The following is a 22,527-nucleotide window of genomic DNA, read 5'->3' as shown; positions in this document are numbered from 1 at the left end:
GCCTTCACTTATATTCACCTTACCATTGAAAAGGTTTTTATTTCAGAAAGATAACTTGTCTTGCTCATGGGGAGCAGAGTCAATCAGATGACATAGAAAGAAATGTGTATGAGGGAGAGAATGTGTGTTGTACACTGACAGTGGGAGTGCAGATTGGTGCAGCCACTATGGAGAACTGGAAGGAAGTTCTCTTACGTCTCTCTAATGTTAAAATTCCAAAGTCACCATTGACTCTAGCTCTTCCTGTCTTTCAAATCCATTCTCTACCTCGAAGCCAAAAAGTTCTGAAAAAATAAAAAATCTCTCATGTCTTTTTTCATCTTAAAATTCTTCACTGAATTCCCGCTGCTTTAGAAATAAAAACATCCAGAATATTAACATAAGTTACACACATCATCTAAACACATATCCCCGACCTGGACTCCAGTCACATCACTAGCTTTAATTTATAGCACTCCACTTCTTACTCTCTGACTTAGCCAGAACAAGGCAGCCTTCAGCATCTTAGATGATCTGTTCTGCTGCCCACACTAAGCATTGCATGTGCTGTTCTCTCTGGCTAAAAAGGCACTTATCATTTCTATCATCAAAATAATTCTTTAAATCACAGCATAAGCAGTAAATTTTCAGAGAATGTTTCTTTATGTCTACAGTGTGAATCATCTTTCCGCTAAGCCCTCTTGTTATGCTTTTTTTAATAGAATTTATTAACATTTATTTAGATAATTAAATATACTTGACTATTTAATATTCCTCCACTCTAGTCCCTTGAAAGAAGGGACTATCCCCCCCACCCCCAACTCATTGTAGATTTAGTGTTTAATGCAGTATCTTATCATAAATGTGGTAGGTCTTCAATAGTGATTTGTTTAATAAATACATGAACAATAAGTCAGTTACATGTTGATATTCTCTACAAGGCAGTATCTAAATGAAAGTTTAGGAAATAAAAGTCTCCAATGAAAACAGAATCTTCCAAAACACAAGTCTGCTGAAATATACATTCTATTTAAATTAATAAACAGATGCTGGTACAGTGTTTCACTTTGAAGAATACGGACTCTGGTGTTTTATTGCACTCAGGTCTTCACTGGGAACAGAGAGTCCTGGCTTTGCATCTGCAAAATCAAAGGGCTCACTGAATTTTATCTTCCAGAACAAAGGGACATTCTGATAGAAAGGTGAAATTCAGTTTTAATATGGAAGACAGATATAGGTAGAAAATTTTAAACTGCAACTTTGCCTGCTATTGGCCTTCAATCCTCCTCTGGCTTTCTAGCCACACACAGGAGGGTCTCATACAGAGTATGTGTACATAAGCACATATATATGGATGTTAACATGCTTATGTGTGGGTCTGTGACCATGTATGTATACATTACTGTGTGTTTTTGTGTCTGAGTATGTACATCTATGCATGAGCATGAGTAGATATATAAAAGTGGATCTGCAACAATGCTTTGATAGAGATTATCTATAGGTATTAACAATGTTATTGATTTTTTCTGCTTGAAGAAAATTTTTTCATTATGATCATGTGTTGCTTAGGTAATTAAAATAAAACCATACACCAAAAGTTATTTCAAAACATTAAAAAAGTTCACTGGGTAACATTTGTCATCAACAAGCCAACTGGGATGAGTAACATTCACAAAGCCATGGAACAAATGCTCCCTCCTGATATCCTTCAGCAGCTGGCTGCTTCCTGTGGACAGGGGCCTCTATCACCCCCTTTCATTGGGAGAAATGCTGAAATGTGGTAACACCAGCTACTGAAATCCTTCCTGAAACCAATTTTCTTTCTTGATTTGCCATTCCAAATATTTAAAACCTCTTAGTTTTTGTGCCTGCTCTCTCTTAGACTTTTGCACTCTGCTTCTTTAATGAGTTAATTAATAGATTAAAATCCACTACCTTGGTAAGCAGGCAATTTCCACTTCCATTGGGCAACTCTTAAGTAAATTTATTGGCTATTTATTTCCACACAGACTGAACATCCCTCGCAAAATCTAAAAAACACTTTCACATTTGCACTTTCAGTTTTTTAGTATCTACTAAAACTGCTTCCAGCCATGGAGTTACTGCTGCTCTAAATTCTCTCTCCCAAGGGAGGCTCCATCCCTGATCTTTGTTTCATGAAGTGAGCCTCCCTAAGGAGGACTGGAACTCCCCAGGCTGTGGGGTTTGCCCCTCTGGGGCTCAGTGAGGAGCCTCATGCATTCCAGTAGGGTCTTCATTTCAAATTTTTGTCATTTTCTACTTTTGGTTCAAAGTCTAAATTAACATTTCTGTTCCAATTAAGAATAGAAAGAGATCTTTTTGCTACTTATTTTTTAAAAGCCAGAAAAACTTCTACTTCCTCTATTGTTCAGTTTTCTCTTTCAGAATTTATCAGAATTCATGGAGCAACAAATGCCTTACAGAAAGTTTCATGTAGTAGAACAAACACATGCATCTACATCCTCTAGGAAACCACCTGACAATACAGTAAAATGATTTCTTTAAATTCACAAGAATGAGGGAAGAGAGAGAGAGAGAGAGAGAGAGAGAGAGAGAGAGAGAGAGAGAGATGAGGGAGAAACACAATTTTAGAAGTTGGGAAACGTGTGGACCATTGTATAATAAAGAACTTGGCTGGCATTTGGCCTTGGTTCCGGGGAGGAAAATTCTAAAACCCTTAGAATTTCCCAAGTGAAATGCTGGGGTCCAACCCCAGCAGGTCCAGGGGTCCCCAAAGGTATGGACAGAGTCGGTGAAGAAGGAATGACACAGAGACAGCGTTCAGTTGATCAGCAGCCTAGCCAGGATTTCTAGCCAAGTTCTGGTCAGGATCTCCAGCGAAGTTCTGGTTAGGATCTCCAGCCAAGTTCTGTGTCCATGTTCTCTTGCTAGGTTTTCCAGCCAGGTTCTCCAGGTTCTCCAGCCAGGTTCTGTAGCCATGTTCCCTCGCTAGGTTCTCCAGCCAGGTTCTGTCCAGGTTCTCCAGCCAGGTTCAGTCACCAGGTTCTAATCAGGTTCTCTTGCCATGTTCTATCCAGGTTCTGTAGCCAGGTTCTGTCTCTAGGTTCTGTGTCCTGTTGTATTGTTACATCTGTATTTATACCAGTTGATTCCGATCCTATCAATCTCTATTCCAAAGATTAGGTCGTTTCTTATCTCCATTCCAGGGAGTAAAGAATTAAGCGTGATTGTTTGTAGTTAAAGTGATTAACTACCTGCCTGGCACTTAGTTAAGGGGTTTTATCCCCTCCCTAACTTCAAGGAAAAATCCCTACCTGGGGAAACAACCTTTCTCGGAGAGGTGACCTTGGTTAAAACACACAGCGCTAAGAGGAGCAAACATATTAAGAACAGTATGCTATATACGCCAGGTCCCTTGAAATATATGCTGTGCAGATGTTTCTTTCCTGCAGCGACTGTGTCAAGCAGCAAGGATTGACCGGCTCCCGGCAGTGAAAGAACTGTCCTTGTTGCTTATGAGCCCCTGGGATAGTGACTGTGTTTATGCTGATGAGGCATCACCCAGTGGACCCCTGGATAGCTTCAGGATAGCGGCTGGTCACCAGAAAGACCAACAGTATGATCACAGAGTTGAGATTTTGCGCTGGTCCAACCTCCAGGTGTGGGAGCAAGAGGCTGAGTTCAATTATGTGGCCAGTGACTTAAGCAATCATGCCTAAGTCATGAAACCCCAATAAAAACTCTAGACCTCAGAACTCTTAGAGAAAAATACATCAATAAAATGGCATATAACATTGCTAAGAGTAGAGTTTGTCTTTCTTAACTTTCCTGATTGCTTTACTATATTTTCTGGCTGCCATGATATCTATTAAATATCTATTAATCTAATAAATAAGACGTAATTTCATCAAATATTCTCCACTAATAAGAATTTAAAATGAATATCTTCTTCCCTAAGTCAGAATACTAGTTTCCATGGAGTACCTATGAAATTGTAGCCTTAGTAAAGAAGGATGTATTACACTGTTGGGTCCAAGGTCCTCTGCTATGGACTGGACTTCCTTGGATGCTGGGAATTGAAAAAAGATAGGAGCAGCCACTGGTGTATGGGACCTGCTTTATGGCAAACAAAACAGCAAGCCACTAGCTGGTCAGTAGCACCTTTTATACTCACTCAAACAAAAGAAGCTTCATGCCAATTAGTGATATCTGGGTTATCTACACTAATAAAAGAGAAAGATGCAAATTAACCATCACTCTATCACTCCGTTACTCCACTATACCCACAAGCCATGCCCACCAGCCAATCAGAGAAACTATGGAAATTAACCCAACAAAGATGGCAGTGGCCATGGAGCTGGAGCAAGCATGAGGCTTGGGTTGCCCCTGGTGATGGAGGAAGCCAAGTTTCCCACCTGCCCTGGCTGGCCCTGGGCTCCGCTCAAGGCTACAAAGCTTCAATTATAGAAGATAAATAAGTCCCAGATACCTGCTTCCAGCCGCCATGGCCTCCGTTCAAGGAGGGGCTGGGAGCCTGGGAAGCCAGGGGGCATGACCATCCAAAAAACAGCCCTCAGCCCCTCACCCAGGCTAGCCATGCACCCCAGTGGGCACCCCCACCCTGATGGAGGTGTGGCCAGCCTGAAAATGGCCCTCATCCCCTCACCCAGGCTGGTCTGGCACCCCAGCGGGACCCCCACCCACCACTCTGAAGGGGCTGTGGCCAGCCTGAAAACAGCCCTCAGCCCCTCACCCAGGCTAGCCAGGCATCCCAGCAGGGACCTCCACCCTAAAGGGGGTGTGGCTCTCCTGAAAACGGCCATCAGCTCCTCACCCAGGCTGGCCAGGCACCCCAGGAGGGACCCCCATCCTGAAGGGGGTGTGGCCAGCCTGAAAACAGTCCTCAGCCCCTCACCCAGGCTGGCCACACCCCCATGGGGTGAGGGTCCCCACTGGGGGGCTTGACCAGCCTGAAAACAGCCCTCAGCTCCTCACCCAGGCTGGTCAGGCACCCCAGTGGGCCCCCCACCCTGATCCGGGACACCCTTCAGGGCAAACCAGCCGGCCCCACCCATGCACCAGGCCTCTACCCTATATAGTAAAAGGGTAATATGCAAACTGACCCTAACAGCAGAATGACTGGGAATGACTGGTCACTATGACACACACTGACCACCAGGGGGCAGACGCTCAATGCAGGAGCTGTCCTCTGGTGGTCAGTGCGCTCCCACAGGGGGACCTCTGCTCATCCACAAGCCAGGCTGAATGCTGCCAGGACAGCGGTGGTGGTGGGAGCCTCTCCCGCCTCCTCAGCAGCGCTAAGGATGTCTGACTGCAGCTAAGGCCTGCTCCCCGCTGGCAAGTGAACATCCCCCGAGGGCTGCCGGGCTGCCAGAGGGATGTCTGACTGCCACCTTAGGCCCAATCCCCCGAGGAGAGGGCCTAAGCCAGCCGGTGGACATCCTCCAAGGGGTCCCAGACTGCAAGAGGGCACAGGCCAGGCTGAGGGACCCCCCGGAGTGCAGAAATTTTTGTGCACCGGGCCTCTAGTCTATAATAATAAAAGCATAATATGCTAATTAGACCGGACATCCTTCCAGACTATCTTCCGGACAAAGCTGTGGTGGGTGGGGGCCGAGGCAGAGGCTACCACCACAGCAGTGGGGGCCAAGCCCCTTGCATGAATTTGGTGCATCGGCCTCTAGAGTTTATTTCCCATGCTTTATTAGAAGATACCAACACATCTGGGACAGTAAGCAACATTACTGAGAAATGATAGAAGTATAATTTGTTATGTAACAAAAAGAACTCTACTTTGATCATTTTTGTGTGCCTAGAGCTAATTAAATAACATTGAACCTTTATAATAAATAGAATATTTGTAACTAAAAGGCGGAGCAGTGACGCCAGTACTGACTATTCCTTGACAGCTCACCTTGGAAGCATTCGTTTATTTGTTCAACATGAAATATCTTGGAAGGAAGACACCTTATTCTTCAAAATAACAAATGATCCATATTAACAATACTGGGAAAATAAGTCAGGTGAGTAAATAGCATATTTTCTTGTTTTTGTTTAAAATATTCAAACCTCTGGCTTTGTAAGAACAAAAATGTTGTACCGTTTGAGAAAAGGTATATTGTCACTCTGAACAAATGACTTTAGCAACACATGGCTACTGAGTGGGGGTCCTTGGCAATAGGCCTAGGGAGCCTTTCTCACATAACAGGGCTCCCATCACAGCATTACAGACCAGGGAAACCCACCTGCTTAGCAAGAGGTAATACAAATGGAGCCAATTGAAATATTCAAGAAGACATGAATATACCCCAAATCTCGGAAATGTATGTTTTACCAATTGCGGCCTTTGCAGATCCTGTGATAAGTGTGCAAACAGGAAGAAATAAAAAAAGACACTTGGTTTGTAAAGGCCTCCTGCCCCGTTTCACTCTCAAACAGGGATTGGCAGAGCATCTGAGGGCCAGTCTCTGGAACAGGTGCTCCTGGTGTGATTCATCTGCACTCCAGGGAATAAACATTCTCATTAAACAGATCTTCTCTTACTACATGATGTCAGGAGCAAATGTTGTGCTGTTTGTATATTGCCAAAAAACAAAGTGTTAGAAACCTTGTACACCTTGCTAACAACCACTCATACTTTTTATTTTTCTTATAGTCATGCGAATGGCAAGTGGCTATAATCAATATTCCAAATGAAAACAGTAAATGTTTTGCTTTGTGTATAAAAATGAGTTTTGTATTTTGAGGCATTTCTCAAATGATAGAGGTGATTCAAAGTTAATTATTTTCAGATCTCCTATTGGATATATTTACACACTGATAAACATTGACTATATTCTTGCTATGAATTTGTCTAGGATGCCAAGACTCCTTACGTACCCACGCTGCCTTCTAGGAGAGCATAGTCTCACACGACCACAGGTGCAACAACCTTATGTAAAAGTTTTGTGCCAATTTCTGTGGGAAATCAAAACGTATTGAAAACATTCACTAAGATGAGTCTGGGAAAGTTTCATAAAGAAGTTTGCATTTGAGAGAGGTTTAAAATAATTAGTAAAAATATGTATCTCAGGCTGAATGGAAGTAACATTTATTGACATGTGTATCTTTGTGCTTGGTTTAAGCGATTTCTTCTAATTTTGACAACAACATAATGGGGAATCCTTATGTTCATTTTATAATTAGGAAATAAGAGTTCAGGTGGGATAACTAACAGGAATGCTGATAACCAATGGAAAAGTGACCAAATAGTAACATAAACGCAGATATTCTTATAATAACTAGATTTCTGAAATTTCCACAATTGAAGAAATGGAAGCCTCAATTGTATCTGAGGATCTTTTTAAAAGTAATGAGAATCATACAGGAAATGTTCCAAATATGGAAAGTAAAATGAAACTGGGTTGTGAAATAAAGATGATCTATAATAATAAAAGCATAACATGCTAATTTGACCCAGTGGCCGAACAGTGGAATGACCATCTGGATGACCTTCCAAATGACCTTCCAGTTGAAGGTGGGGCTGCGAGGGCCGCAGCTGTGAGGGCTGAGCCCCTTGCACCAATTTCATGCATCGGGCCTCTAGTCATTATATAACTATCTGTTTTGTTTGTATGTTTGAACTATGTTAAAATCAAGTGAATACTTTATTAAGAGCATAAAAAGTCTGTGGACTGGGCTTACTGACAAATTCAGAACTAATAAAAAATATACTCTTTGAAATATCAGGGTAAGATTCCTCATACAATAAAACAGATTAACAAGAGCCATACGATCATAGTGCACAGATTCAAAAATATTTGATCAACCAAAATATCACTTGGACTCTTTTTTTTAATCCTCACCTGAGGACATGCTTAGAGAGGAAAAGTGAGAGAGAGAGAGAGAGAGAAGAAATATCAATGGGCTACCTTCAATGCCTCAACTTGGGATTCCCGTCAGGTAGGTACCTTGATGGGGAATCAAACTGGCAACCCTTTGGTATAGGACAACACCCAACCACCCTGAGCCACTCTGATTAAGCAGGACATTTATTAAAACACTAGAGGCCCGGTGCACAAAAATTTGTGCACTCGGGGGGAAGGGAGGTCCCTCAGCCCGGCCTGTGCCCTCTCCCAGTCTGGGACCCCTTGGGAGATAACGACCTGCTGGCTTAGGCCTGCTCCCGGGTGGCAGAGGGCAGGCCCAATCCCTAGGTGCAGCCCCTGGTCGGGCTCAGAGCAGGGCCGATTGGGGAGTTGGGGTGCCGCCCTGTCACGAACAGAGCAGGGCAGATTGGGAGGTTGTGATGCCACCCTCAGTCACGCTCAGGGTAGGGCCAATTGGGGGGTTGGGGCACCGTCCCCTGTCACACTCAAGGCAGGGTCGATGGGGAGGTTGTGGCCCCACCCCCTGTCACGCACAGAGCAGGGCCCATCAGGGGGTTGGGGCACCGCCCTCTATCACCCACAGAGCAGGGCCGATCAGGGGGTTGGGGCGCCGCCACTCTCAGACTCAAGGCAGGGCCGATGGGGAGGTTATGGCTCTACCCCATCACACACAGAGTAGGGCCTGTGGGGGGGGGTGTTGGGGAGCTCCCCACTATCAGGCACAGAGCAGGGCTGCTCAGGGGGTTGGGGCCCCGCCCCCTGTCACCCACAGAGCCGCAGGGCGATCAGGGGGTTTGGGCGCTGCCCCCTGTCACGCTGATCCCGGTGCCGGGAGGCATATTACCCTTTTACTATATAGGGTAGAGGCCTGGTGCATGGGTGGGGGCCGGCTGGTTTGCCCTGAAGGGTGTCCTGGATCAGGGTGGGGGTCCCCACTGGGGTGCCTGGCCAGTTTGGGTGACTGGCTGAGGGCTGTTTTCAGGCTGGGAGTGACTGAAGTTCCCAACTGCTCCTTTTTTTCTTTCTTTTTTTTTTAATTTTGGGCCAGCTTTACCTTGAGGCTTGGCACCAGCTCTTAGGCCTCCGCGGCTGAAAGTAGGTTTCTGGCCTTTGCTTACAATGTTGCGAATCTGCTGGCTGAAGTCCTGCGGTATTTGTTACAATGTTTCTTAAACTGCCCGCTCAGAGGCCTGCAGCCGCAGGCGGGGAAGGTTGGTTTCCTCCAACGATCCTCCGTCACTGAGGCAAGCAAGCCTCATGCTAGTTTCAAGCTGCCTGGCTGCCGGCCGCCATCTTGGCTGACAGTTAATTTGCATATCTCGCTGATTAGCCAATGAAAAGGGTAGCGGTCGTACGCCAATTACCATGTTTCTCTTTTATTAGTGTAGATAAAGTTTTAGAGAAGACCACTCATATATCTGATATCATGATCTCAGATATATAGCTAAAGTAGATAGATGATAATGTGGCTGGAATTTTGTGTTTGGTAAGAATTCTTACACAATAGAGTAGATTGCAAAGAAAAATTTAGTAATAATTTATAACCAAAGTTGTAAATTATCTCTTTGTGAGAATATGCAGGATTCTTAATTGCGTTTAGAATTTGTCACTTCAAGTATACAAGAATAAGCAGGCAATCTGAGTTATATAACCAGCTAAGAGTCACATAAATCACATAGCTATAGGGTACCATTTAATTCCTACAAAGAGAGAGTAACACTTCTTTCTAATAATCGTGAAAATGTTTTCTTTTGAGCTCTATATCTGTCTAGAAAAAAATCTTAATAAATTTTAAATCATATTTATTTTGTTAGCCATAGTCTCTGATTTGTCAAATAAAAATAAGATGAATAATAGAAAAGTGACAAAAAATTACATGGAAATAAAGAAATGCTTTACCGGTTGATATAAAGATCAAGGAGAAAACAAAAATAGAAAGTACATCCTATCTAATAATAGACAAACATGGTAATTAACCATACCTCCGACACGCTTCCCATTGGCTAATCAGCGAGATATGCAAATTAACTGCCAACCAAGATGGCGGCTGGCAGTCAGGCAGCTGAAGCGAACAGGAGGCTTGCTTGTTCCAGTGAAGGAGAAAGCCAAGGTTCCCCGCCTGCCGCTGCCGGCCTCTGAGCTACAGTCTAAGAAACAATGTTGCAAGTATAGAAGCTAAACAATCCCCAGAAACCTGCTTTCAGCCAGCTGGGCTTCAGCCAGCAGGACTGCAACAGTGTTTCAATTATAGAACAAACCCAGATCCCTGCTTTCAGCAGCCAAGGTCTCAGAGCTACAGCCGGGCCACAGAGCTAAAGCCGGCTCTCAGCTCCAGTGACAGCCGTAGAAGGTAAATAAATCCCAGAATAAAAAAAAGAAAGAAAAAAAGGAGAGGTTGGGAGCTTCAGTTGCCTGCCAGCCTGAAAATGGCCCTCAGCCCCTCACCCAGACTGGCCAGGCACCCCAGTGGGGACCCCAATCCTGAAGCAACAAGATTGCGGCTAATTTGCATACTGAAGGCAGGCGGCAGCAGGCAAGGCTGTCCGTGGTCTCAGGACCCGGATCTGTGACCCTGCCAGGTGGGGGGCAGTGCTTGAGGCTGTCCGTGGTCCCAGGACCCGGATCTGTGACACTGCCAGGTGGGGGGCAGTACTTGAGGCTGTCCGTGGTCCCAGGACCCGGATCTGTGACCCTGCCGGGCAGGGGGCAGTCCTTGAGGCTGTCCATGGGACCAAGACATGGATCTGTGATCCTGCTGGGCGAGGGGCAGTGCTTGAGGCTGTCTGTGGTCCCGGGACCTAGATCCATGACCCTTCCCAGCAGGGCAGCAGCTCGCACAGGGGCGGATCGGCCAGGGTTGGGCAGGGCAGTATGCCTGGCTTCCACCCAGCCCCAGTCACTCTGCAGAGAGCAGAGAGCCTCTGGACAGGGGAGGCAGGTCAGCGGAGGGTGGCCTGTACTCCCCACATGGCGATGGTGACAGCTATGAGCGCACCAAGTGGAGCCTGCAGGCTGAGCTTAAGTAGCGCCTGCAGGCCATCAGCGCCCAGGAGTGGCTGCACAAGATCCACCTCCTGGCCCAGAAGGTGCAGGATCACAGGGACAGCCACCGTGTTGGGCCAGACTGACGTTCTCCTGGCTGCACCACGGGGGTTTGCGGATCTGCAAAGCCAGAGGCCTCTGGTGTGCACATCCCCCCCTGGTGTGCGAACATCCCCCAGCACACTGTCACCCTCCCACGCCTGCAACAGTTGCAAACCAAGGCATGCACAAGTTACCCTGCCTCTTCACCGCACTTCCATCAACCTGGCATGCTTAACACCCCCACAGGATGTGCACACATCCCCTCTGATGCACTCACGTCCTTTGGAGAGTGTCTGGGTGTTCTGGGTGCTGCAGGTGGGCGTCTGTGAGATGACAGTGAGAGGGCAGAGAGGTGATCCACTGTTCCCACGGAGGCCAGTGCAGCTACAAGATCACCTCTAGGGGGTTAATGCAGGTGCTGAGGCGGGAGCAGATGCAGACAGACACACCTGGTGGGTGCGGGCGGCCCTCACTGAGGTGCCTTCGGTCAGCGTTCAAGATCAAGAACCCAGAGGCGGAGAGGAATTCCGTCCTCTCAGTGAAACAGTTGGATTGTCGGGGCGACTGTAGAGGAGGAATGTGCACTTTGGGTGCCAGCACCCATGAGCGAAGGCTGCCCTGACTGAGCCTCACTTGCCTGGGGCCTAGCGCACTCCTGCCGGGCAGCAGGTGACAGGACGTGCTTTTCCGAATTAATGAGAGAAAATGTTGATTCTCCTGCTGCCCACGAAGGTGGAAAGTGAAGTGGGGAGACATGTGGGGAGTGAGCGAGGTTCCCTGTCTGGGGGTTTCACCGCTGACTAGAGATATACAGGGTGTCCCCCCCAAAATGTATACACACTTTGAATACCTACTAATTCCAATGGTTTTAAGCATAAGAAAGAAACAACAATAGAGCTGTTATCTGTTAAAAGTGTGGGCACAAACAGGCAGTTGGACATTCCCTGAGGGGTCTCAGATTGGAAAGAGTGAAGGCCAGACTGAGGGGCCCCTTTCCTCCCCCCCCTACCCCAGTGCACAAATTTCGTGCACCAGGCTACTAGTATGTATATAATACAATAAAAGGACAAACTTTTCATAAGATTGAGCTGTACTCAATATTTATAATATCATATACTTGAATTCTTTTCATATTAGAGAAGAAAAGATGAAGACATGAACCAGAAAGTCAACTTAAGGAATTAGAGAAAAAGAGGATAAATATAAATTAAGAAAAGGAAAGTTATAAAGCTTAAAGTTGAAATCTATAGAAATATAAAAGCAAAAGAGTAATAAAAATAAGTAAAATTAATAGTTGATTTTCAAAAAATGGGTCTGTAAGCAAATGACAAGGAAAACCTAAGTAACAACAACAACAACAAAACATTAGAAATGACACATTTTAACCATAATCATTGAACAGTTTAAAGAACTTGGACTATTATTTAAAAAAAATGAGAGTATATTAATATTGAGACCATTGTATGATTTTTAAGCAAAATATAGAGTACTGAGCTTGATCCAAGAAACAGTAGCAAAGGACAATAATAAAGTTATGTAAATCTTGAAACTCTGATTAAAGTTTTATCATTAAAGAAAACAAGATTGTTTTGTATAGCAGTTGCTCATCCAATACCATTCATGATTAGAATTTAATTGTAAGGATTTATCACAACTTACTCATCCTTTCTATTATAAATCAAATCATTATTTGATTTATACTAATTATTGCATGATGCTATGATCATTTTATATGAGCCCAATTTATCAGGCATGTTTTCCACCCTCTCTTCCTAAAAAACTTAGTTTTCCTTTTTAAATTGTCCAAATATTTCTCAGAACAATGAGTAAATTCTTGTTTTCCATGGCCTCATTGACTGTATGTATCCTTTTCACCATGTTTAAGAAGGACTTGGGAATTCTGTTAATGTGTTTTTTTTCTCTGACTTCTTGTTACCCTGTTGGTGCTCTGGAATTACATGCAATGTGTACTGTAAACCATCGAGATCCTGGCTCTTAAGTCAGATTTCTTGGTCTTTCTGTGGAAGTATCAGCAGTGAGGAAAGTGGAAGCAGATGGTGTTCCCCCAGCAACTGTGCTTCTAACTCACCAGTTCCCCTCAGTACCTGCTGGAAGGTTTCAAACTTGTAGCAGTTTAATTCTGTGGATAAACTTGTTGAAGAAATAGCCCAGAGCATCTGTTTGGGAGCAAAAGCTTCCTAAAACTGTCAGCCTTACTGCATTCGGATCATTTGGAGGGCTTATGCTTTTATCAGGGGTTCAGAATTTAATCACTTCGGATGCCTCATAAACGGAACATAACTAGCACTTGTTGTCCATCGGCTGGCGTGCTGAGAGATACTGTGCTTAAAGCAACAGGAATATGAATATCAGCTTAGGGAACACGCAAGCTAGGTGGTTACATTCTGGTGGTAACCAAGGGGAGAAGTGGGAGAGGGTGGCTCAAAATGTGTTGTGCTGATCATCACGCATGACCACCTCGGAACACTGTCTGCTACGATTTGGAGAAGTGCCCCCACCTATGGCAGGTGGGTCCCTAGGAAGCAGATGGAGATGGTGTGCAGGCTGCTTACTAGGGAGTACTCCAGACATCAACTCCTGCGGAAAGGAAGGGAAGGAAGAAGGCTGGACAGAGGAAGAAGGTGAGCTGTGATCATCAAAAGCCTCATCTCCAACACCTACAGGTGCTCTGAAACCAGGACGCCTTTATATTTACCTGCTGTGTGGAGAGCGGGATGGTCTCTCCCCCATGGACCAGTCATTGTGTGCAGACTGCCCCAGGAACTGCGATGACAGGGCAGATTTCTTCACTCAGGGGCAATTTCCAAAGAGCATTGATAGCTTTCAGCTTCAGGTGACAACCTTTCAGTGAAAGGAGTTTTTAGGGGTAAAATAGGCAGGTTTAGGGAGTTTTAGGAAATAAATAGGGTCCCTGAGGGAGGAAGGCTTGGAGCGCATAGTTGGGGGCTTGGAGCTGCCAAAAGGCAAACATTCACAGAGAAGAAAAAAGAGGTGCCACAGGGTAAGGGGAAAGGAAGACATCTGTTCACAGAAGATAGGGACAAGCCACAGGTTATGGGGAGAGAGAGGAAACAAGACTTTCACAGGGGATGGAGAATTCTACCACTGAAGGGGGAGAAAAAGAGAGGGAACCACGTGGGTTTTGAACTTTGAAGCTGATATTCTACTAATTGGAAGGCAACATCAGTAAACAAAGAACTGCAGGCTTTATAAACCTTAGAAAGAAGAAGCTTAGTGGGTTACACCCTTTGGGACCCCCTCCCCACATGGGAGTCTGTTCTTGTTTCCAATAAATTTCCACCTTTTCATCTATCATCTTTTGTCTGTGGCTTCATTCTTCTTACCCATCTGGACAGGAACCCGGGAAAGAAACCACCCTTGCATCCTGCTCAGGAAAAACCATTCGACTCACCAGGGCCTTTGGAAATAAGAAATAAAGCTAAGGAACTCTGAAGGAGGAATCTGTACGGATCTTTTAAAGATACACTCTATCAGGCATCCTAAGCAATGCCAGACTTCCTAGACAGGAGTAGGAATGAGGCTCTTGTGATATCTTCAAAAAATGAATTTTCTAAGACTCGTAAGGGAGGATGGAATGTGGGCCAAGGCTTTATTTGCATAAAGTTACATTTCTTAGCTTCCAAAGTCCTCTGCCCATTAAGCCAGTCCTGGAAGAGGGGCAGCTGGGAGTTCAGCAGAGTCAGAAGCAGGGCCAGTGTCCAGAGTTCCTGTTCCATGTCGCAGCAGGTGTGGTTCTGTATTCCGTCCAGATTGAAGTCCACTAGTCCACGTGGGGAGCCCAACGCGCACGGGAGAGCGCAGACCCTGCAGCAGAGGTGGCAGGAGGGCCAGTCCCCTGGAGCCAAAAGGGGCAGGAAGGCCAACTCCCTTTGTTTGGAAATTTATATATTTTAGATTTCATGTGCTTGCAGTGGCCAAGCCCATTGGCCAATTACCTGTTTCCAGGTGTGATTGAGGGGAAATTAGTCTCCTATGACACTCAGACCTCACTGAGCATGAATCTAAACTGTCTTTGTCTAGTCCCTTCCCCCATCAATCAGTGGGGAGCAGACTTGTGGAGTGTGAAATGCAGCTAGCTTTTTGGCGAAGCTGAATAAATCGCATGTTCTATATGAACTGGTCTCCCCTCCACTCCCTTCCTGTTAAACAACAACCAGGCCCTGCAGGAGCATCAAATGGACCTCCTGGTGAGCCCACATGGCAGTTTCTTGCATGACTTTCAGGCCCTTCTGCTTACCACTAGTAGCGGCTGTTTAATCTCTCGAGTCAGCTACGAATGCCTTTTTACTATGGTATTAGTGAAAAAAATGTACCCATCAGGGTGCGGCTGGCATTCGCTGGTGACACCAGGTGTTAAATGATCCCTTTGCTTTAACATTCTTAAATTTCACATGAATGTGTTGATCTGGGTCCTGTCTCTGTTCAGGTATCACCTGCAACTCCTCTTGCCTGGACTTCCTTATTCATTCTGTTATAACCATTTACAGGCCACGTATTCTGTACTGAACAATTTTCCTCCTGAAAGCAAGATTTGTATGCACGTTGTACTGGCTCTGTCTGAATTTGTCAAAAGTATCACTCAATCTGGGGTCTAATAATGCAACAGGCATTCATAGGTGCTGGTCCAGCTTAAAAGAATCTTACAGAATTTCCTCTCTGAAATGTGAGGGTCCTAACTATGTTTTATTTGCTGTTTCATCATCTGGGAATGGATGAATTTCAGGAATTGAAAATGTCCTTTTTGTGATGTTGCTTAAAAAATATCCTTTGCATCCTTAAGTTAATACAGAGCATTGTTACTATTACTATTAATGTTATTATTATGGTTCTTTGGTTTAAAATAGTAAGAATTGATGCTGGTTAATTTAGAAAAATGATATTTGTCTCCTGATTCTTTTTATATTCCTGTGTGTTTTGTATCCCAATGAATATCAATCTGATACCCCTAGTTGTCCAAGTTAGAAATCTAGATGTCCTGTACCATTTACATACAGTTATTGCTGTAAGTGTAAATCTATCCTATATAATAAAAGACTAATATGCTAAGTGTCCAGTCGTCCATTCAACCAATCAAAGTGTAATATGCTAATGATATGCTAAGGCCGCTTAACTACTTGCTATAACGTGCACTGACCACCAGGGGGCAGACACTCTGACCGGTAGGTTAGCTTGCTGGGGCCCGGCTGATCGGGACTGAGCACTGAGCGAGATGAGCCAGACACACCCTGGAGCCCTCCCATGTCCCTCCCCAGCCCCAATCGTGCACCGGTGGGGTCCCTCAGCCTGACCTGAGCCCTCTCACAACCCGGGACCCCTCAGGGGATGTCGGAGAGCCGGTTTCAGCCTGATTCTGCAGGCTGGGCTGAGGGACCCCACTGGTGCACAGATTTGTGCACCGGGCCTCTAGTATATATATATAAAAGCCTAAGTGACCGAATGACAGAATAACTGAACGACCGGATGACCAGTCAACCAGTCACTATGACACACACTGACCACCAGGGGGCAGATGCTCAATGAAGGAGCTGCCCCCTGGTGGTCAGTGTGCTCCCACAGTGGGAGCGCCACTCAGCAAGCTTACCAGGCAGCAGCTGCGGCAGATGCAGCAGGGCCGGGATGAGCGGAGCAGAGCAGGCTCCTCCCTGTCTGCCTGCCACTTTCCACACTACTACATCCCTCAGGAAACCAAAATCAGCAGTCTGACATCCTCCGAGGGGTCCCAGATTGTGAGAGGGCACAGACCAGACTGAGGGACCCCAATGGTGCATGAATCCGTGCACCAGGCCTCCAGTATAATAATAAAAGTATAATATGCTAATTAGACTGGATTTCCTTCCAAGCGGCCTTCTGGATGAAGCCAGGCTGCGAGGGAAGCCTGGGTTCCAGGTGCCTGCTGGCAGCCGGAGGGAAGCCTGGGTCCCGGGTACCCTCCGGCAGCCAGAGGGAAACCAGTGCTGGCAGCCAGGAGAAGGAAGGCCTACCCTTGCATGAATTTCATGCATTGGGCCTCTAGTCTATTATAACTTTTACATATGCTAATCTACTAATACACTGTCTGCCTTTCTACTTCCCACCCTGATTCCTACCCTGTGCACTCATAAGAGACTGCAAACTTTTATGGTGGGGACTATCATATCGTGTCTATTTTACTGTATCTACATAATCTGGACACACAAAAACATTTACAACAACAAATAATATCTTCCTTGACCCTAACTACTCAAGAAAGTTCAACATGTTTCTAGCCAGAGCTTAATATTTATGGAGGCCGACAGCTATATATTTTTCAGACAAATACATGCACATGTTAAAAAATACTGAATTATAGTAAAAGACTCATAATGATGACCAGAGTGGGCTCTTTTCAATGCCACAATCCAACTGTCTGAAAACAAATACTTTCAACTTTTTTTGCTATTTATCTGACATTTTCCTGCTTATATGTATAATGTGCTAATATTAACATTTCTCAAGTAATTAATATTAGACGTTATGCACTAACTTCTTATTATATTAAATATGGGTGCACACCTTCCTTGAATTTTTCTCTCAAAATTCTCCTAATGCAGGTCTGCCCCACTAACATAAATTCTTTTGGAGTTTCCTTTATCTCTCTCTCTGTTTTTCTGAATCCTCCCTGTTTCTCTCTCTCTCTCTCTCTCTCTCTCTCTCTCTCTCTCTCTCTCTCTCTCCTTTCTTTCTGGTTTATTTGTTTATTTGTTTTCAGTTGTTCTATTTGGAGGTTTCCCCTAAAAACTCCATGTTATTCAGTTCTATACCTTTGAGTTGAGTTGCTGATTAGAATGATGGTTGGAAGTTGTGTGTATGTGTATGGCTTGTTGCCAGGATAGAGAGTTATTATTTCGAAGCTCCTTGCTTTCCTCCTGGGATAACCGTAGAACCCCATTTTGGATACTGATAACCTAGCTGCTCCTCTTCTGAGGCAGAAGGCAGAAGGATGCTGAAAATTCCACATAGAATATTCAGGCATACATTTGATTTACTTGGTTTTAATAAAATTCCCAATTCTAGTTTCTGCTGTGTCTGATGCCCCTAATTTCAAAACTTCTCTGATATGTGTTCCTCTGTAGAAAAAACACCAAAATGCTGAACATTTATTTCTTGCAGAAGGGGTGGGTACATGATTCTGATTAAGGGTGAGAATGTAGGAGTCTAATCACCACAGTTATTCGTAGTTTTACACAGCCCCTTTATGTCCTACCCACCTCTTACCCACATCTTTTAAGTTGTCTTTTATTATGCCTCAAGTTTCCCAGTCTTTTGAGATTATTCTAGGACAAATTAGTTTGCCTATCGTCAATGTCTTATTCAAGATGTAACTTTTAACTTTCCATTAATCTTTCAAATTTCAATTGAATATTAAGAATTGCTTGATTATTGTATGATTGAATTATATGAAAAATTAGAGGATCTTACCTAACATAGGTACTTTGCGATTCACTGTACTTACTTTTCATTTATTTATTCATTTATTCAACCACTAAGCATTATGCTAGGCCAATGGTTGGCAAACCGCGGCTCACGAGCCACATGCAGCTCTTTGAACCCTTGAGTGTGGCTCTTCCACAAAATACCACGTGCAGGCGCCCACGTACAGTGGGATTGAAACTTTGTGGCCCATGCGCAGAAGTCGGTTTTTGGCCTGGGCGAGTTTACTTTGAAGAAGTGGCGTTAGAAGAAGTGGGGAGTGTGGGTCGGTCGGGCAATGCAGCGCGGGGGAGGCGCGCTATTCATGCAGGAGTTGAGTGAGCCAGTCAGCCAGCAGTCTCACCTGCAGTGGTTAGTGCTAGTCGCGGCCGCAAATCGCGCGCGGGTGACAAAAGTACCTACTCGAAGCATAAAGTTACCTGTGTTTTTCCAACCAGCTGCAAATCCTACAGCTCTTTTTGTCATCAATTTAAGAATTGTAATTCTTTTGTGTTGGTGGCTTTATTATTATAAAATGAAACATTTTTTTAGGTGCCCTGTTTGAGATGGCTACAAAGAAGAAGCAAAGAAAAACGGAAGATGAAAACCGTGAATTTAAAGTTGAATGTACCTACCTATATAGTTTAAGTTTAAAAAATTTGGCTCTCAAAAGAAATTTCAATCGTTGTATTGTTGATATTTGGCTCTGTTGACTAATGAGTTTGCCAGCCACTGTGCTAGGCACTATTTGGGTGGTTGGGACATAGTAGTGAAGAAGAGAAATTAAAAAAATATCTTTTTATGTGGAACTAATTTCTAATATGAACTAATTTCATACTATGAGTAATACAATACATAATACATAATTAATGAAATCTTCATATTTTAAATACAAATATGTATTCTTCCACTAGACCTAGAAGTAGAACATTATAAGATCCAACCAACATCACCTTCTCAATTATAAATCCTCTTTGCTCTCTGCCACAGATACCACTATTCTGAGTTTAAGTTAATTATTCCTCTGATTTTCCTTAGAGTTTTTTTAAATCCCTGTATGAAATTATCATATATTTACTCTCACTTGATGTTATATTTTCCAGATATAAACAGATTTGTGTAACTGTAGAACATTGATCTCCGTTGAATTCATATTCCACAATTTATTCATTTTATTATTAATGTATATCAGGGTGTCTTTCACTTTTGGTTTTGTTTGCTTTCTTGCTACTGCAAACAATGATCATATAAGTATTCTAGTACATTTGCGCTATGTGTAAGAATTTCTTTGGAATTTATACATAATAATAAAATTGCTGGGTCATATGGTATGAACATATTATTAACCCAAATATTTTAAGAGGACTTCCAAATCAATTAGAAAAAGTAACCAACCTATTCCAAAAATGCACAAAGACAATAAACAGGGTTTTCAAAGGTGAACCACAATGCTATATACATATATATGCCTAGGGCACAAAAATGTGTGCACCCTGGGGGGGGGTTCCTCAGCCCGACCTGTGCCCTCTTGTAGTCTGGGACCCCTCGGGGGATGTCCACTTGCCAGCGGGGAGCAGGCCTAAGCTGCAGTCGGATATCCTTAGCGCTGCTGAGGAGGTGGGAGAGGCTCCCGCCACCACCGCTCTGCTGGTAGCCATCAGCCTGGCTTGTGGATGAGCAGAAGTCCCCCTGAAATTGAATTTTATGTATGGTGTGTGGTTAATTCTTAGTTATTTATTTATTAATTAACCATTTATTGAAAGCCATCCTTCTTCTATGACTGGCACATGTCCTTTATATGTAGGAAAAATCAGAAAACCGAACCCTAAGCCAGCTTCACTCATAAAAATAGATGAAAACTTCCAAACCAATTAACAATGGGATATGTGATGTATAAAAAATGATAATATATTATGGCCAGCTTGAGTTATTCCATGAATATAAATTTGATAATATTAACAAATAACAATGTAATTTTGATATTGACCTTATTCTTGCTTCATAAAAATACTTGTGAAAAAATAAGAACATTTAATTATATTACTATCATTTTTCATTTTAATTTCTGCTGATGAGATTTTTCTCTTTTATTAACTTTTCACTGTACTACTGCATAATTTTGTTGATGCTTTTGAGTATTTGTGTTCTGTTTCAAAATTGCTGATGTTATACTTATTATTTCCTTTTTGTTGTTGGTAAAGGAACACTTGCATCAAGCTACGTTCATATCATGGCACAGACCTCCATCCCCTTTCTTTCCTTACCCCCACTCCCTGCTTTGGAGAGCGTGTTCTTTACCCCCTTTACCACACTGCTACCTGCATGGTCTTGTAAGGGAAGTTTAGGGATTTTTTTCTGTCCCTTCTCTAGATGTAAGTCATGCAATAAATGTGAATGGATGGAAAGAATCTTGTTTATAGAAACAACTGGAGGCAGGACAAAAGCTGAGGCCAGGTCCACTGAGTATAACAGCTGAGACATGAGAGGTGGCCGCAGTGGCAGGAGAGAGCATCTGCACTGTGTCAGGTGTGGGCTGGAGGAACAGGCCCCGAAGAACATGTCCTCTTGGTTGTAAATTGGAACTAATCTCTGTTCCTAGAGGGTCACAAATACAGATTCAAGCTTCATTTGTATTTACTTTTCACCAACTGTTGATTGAGTGCATGCTTTATGGGAGGCTCGTTCACGTCAAGAATACAGCAGTGCCCTAGCCGGGTTGGCTCAGTGGATAGCGCGTGGGCCTGCGGACTGAAGGATCCCAGGTTTGATTCTGGTCAAGGGCATGTATCTTGGTTGCGGGCACATCCCCAGTAGGGAGTGTGCAGGAGGCAGCTGATCGATGTTTCTCTCTCATCAATGTTTCTAACTCTCTATCCTTCTCCCTTCCTCTGTAAAAAATCAACAAAATATATATATTTTTTAAAAAGAATACAGCAGTAACCACGCTTTACTCCATATAGTCTACACGATGTAGAAAGGTAATTTAAAAATGAATAAATAAATATTATCTTAGATTTATATAAATGTTAGGATGGAAATATAGCAAAGGAAGGAGATGGTGATGGGGGAAGGGATGCTATTTTATATAGGGTAGCTAAGTAAAGCCTCTGTGGTTAGCTGATTTTTTGAGCAGGGATCTTAATCAAGTTTCTGGATTTTGTTTCCATGAATGAGATGTTGAGCTAGGACTGAGCTGCCTGAGGATCCAGGTTCTACTGGGGCTACACTTATATTAGAGGTAAACATAGGGTCCTCTGGGAGGGCATAATGTGCTCATTTAACTAGACTCAATTTAGTGTTTATACAAGGCTTATAAAGGGTGACCAAAGTCTCAAAGGTGAGGAAAGAAATAGGAAGTCAGAGGAGATTGAAAAGGTGTGCACAGAGAAACAGTGTGCATAAAGGCATAAAAGAATGATGTACTACTGCAAGTAACTCTATTTGCTCTAGCCTGTGGGGTCAAAATGATAATTAAGTCAGGAGATGCAAGCAGAGGCAAAAACAAAAGTATTTCTCTGATAAACTACATAGTTTGGATATTACTCTGAGGCCATTAGGGAGAAAGTGGTGATTCTAAGCAAGGGTGTAACAAGGTTAATGTAATGTGCTGGCAAGATCATTCCACATGCTGGACGCTGGCCAGTTTATAGAGAGTGAATTGAAAGGAGTAAGACTAGAGTCAGAAAAACTAGTAAAACATCTGTATTTACCTAAATTTATTATCTAAACACAAATATATTTGTACCTATTGTCAGGCTTTTTTTTTTTTTCTTAAGAACTGGTCATACAGCAGAAAATAAGGCTGGGATAACACAATACACTTTTATTATGGAACAACTAATTATATTTCTCTAAGTTTTCATTTTTATTCCTGCTGACCATTTTCATGTTCATATGCTGATCTAACCTCAATGGTGTTTACTGAAAGCTTCAGTGTTGGGCCGGGGTCACACAGAACCGACTCAAGGCTCAGTGTCGTCAAAAAGATATTTATTCAAGGCACCTGGTGGACTGAGTTTGAAAAAGAAATCAGCAGCGGAAGGGGAGCCAGCGGGCTTTTTACATGAGAGTAGGGAGAGCGTGCAGAGGGCTTTAGGCTGACACAGGTATCAAGACCTTGTCC

Source organism: Myotis myotis, unplaced genomic scaffold, assembly GCF_014108235.1.
Source record: "Myotis myotis isolate mMyoMyo1 unplaced genomic scaffold, mMyoMyo1.p scaffold_m19_p_15, whole genome shotgun sequence".
Lineage (NCBI taxonomy): Eukaryota > Metazoa > Chordata > Mammalia > Chiroptera > Vespertilionidae > Myotis > Myotis myotis.
Note: the sequence above shows the minus strand (reverse complement) of the source record.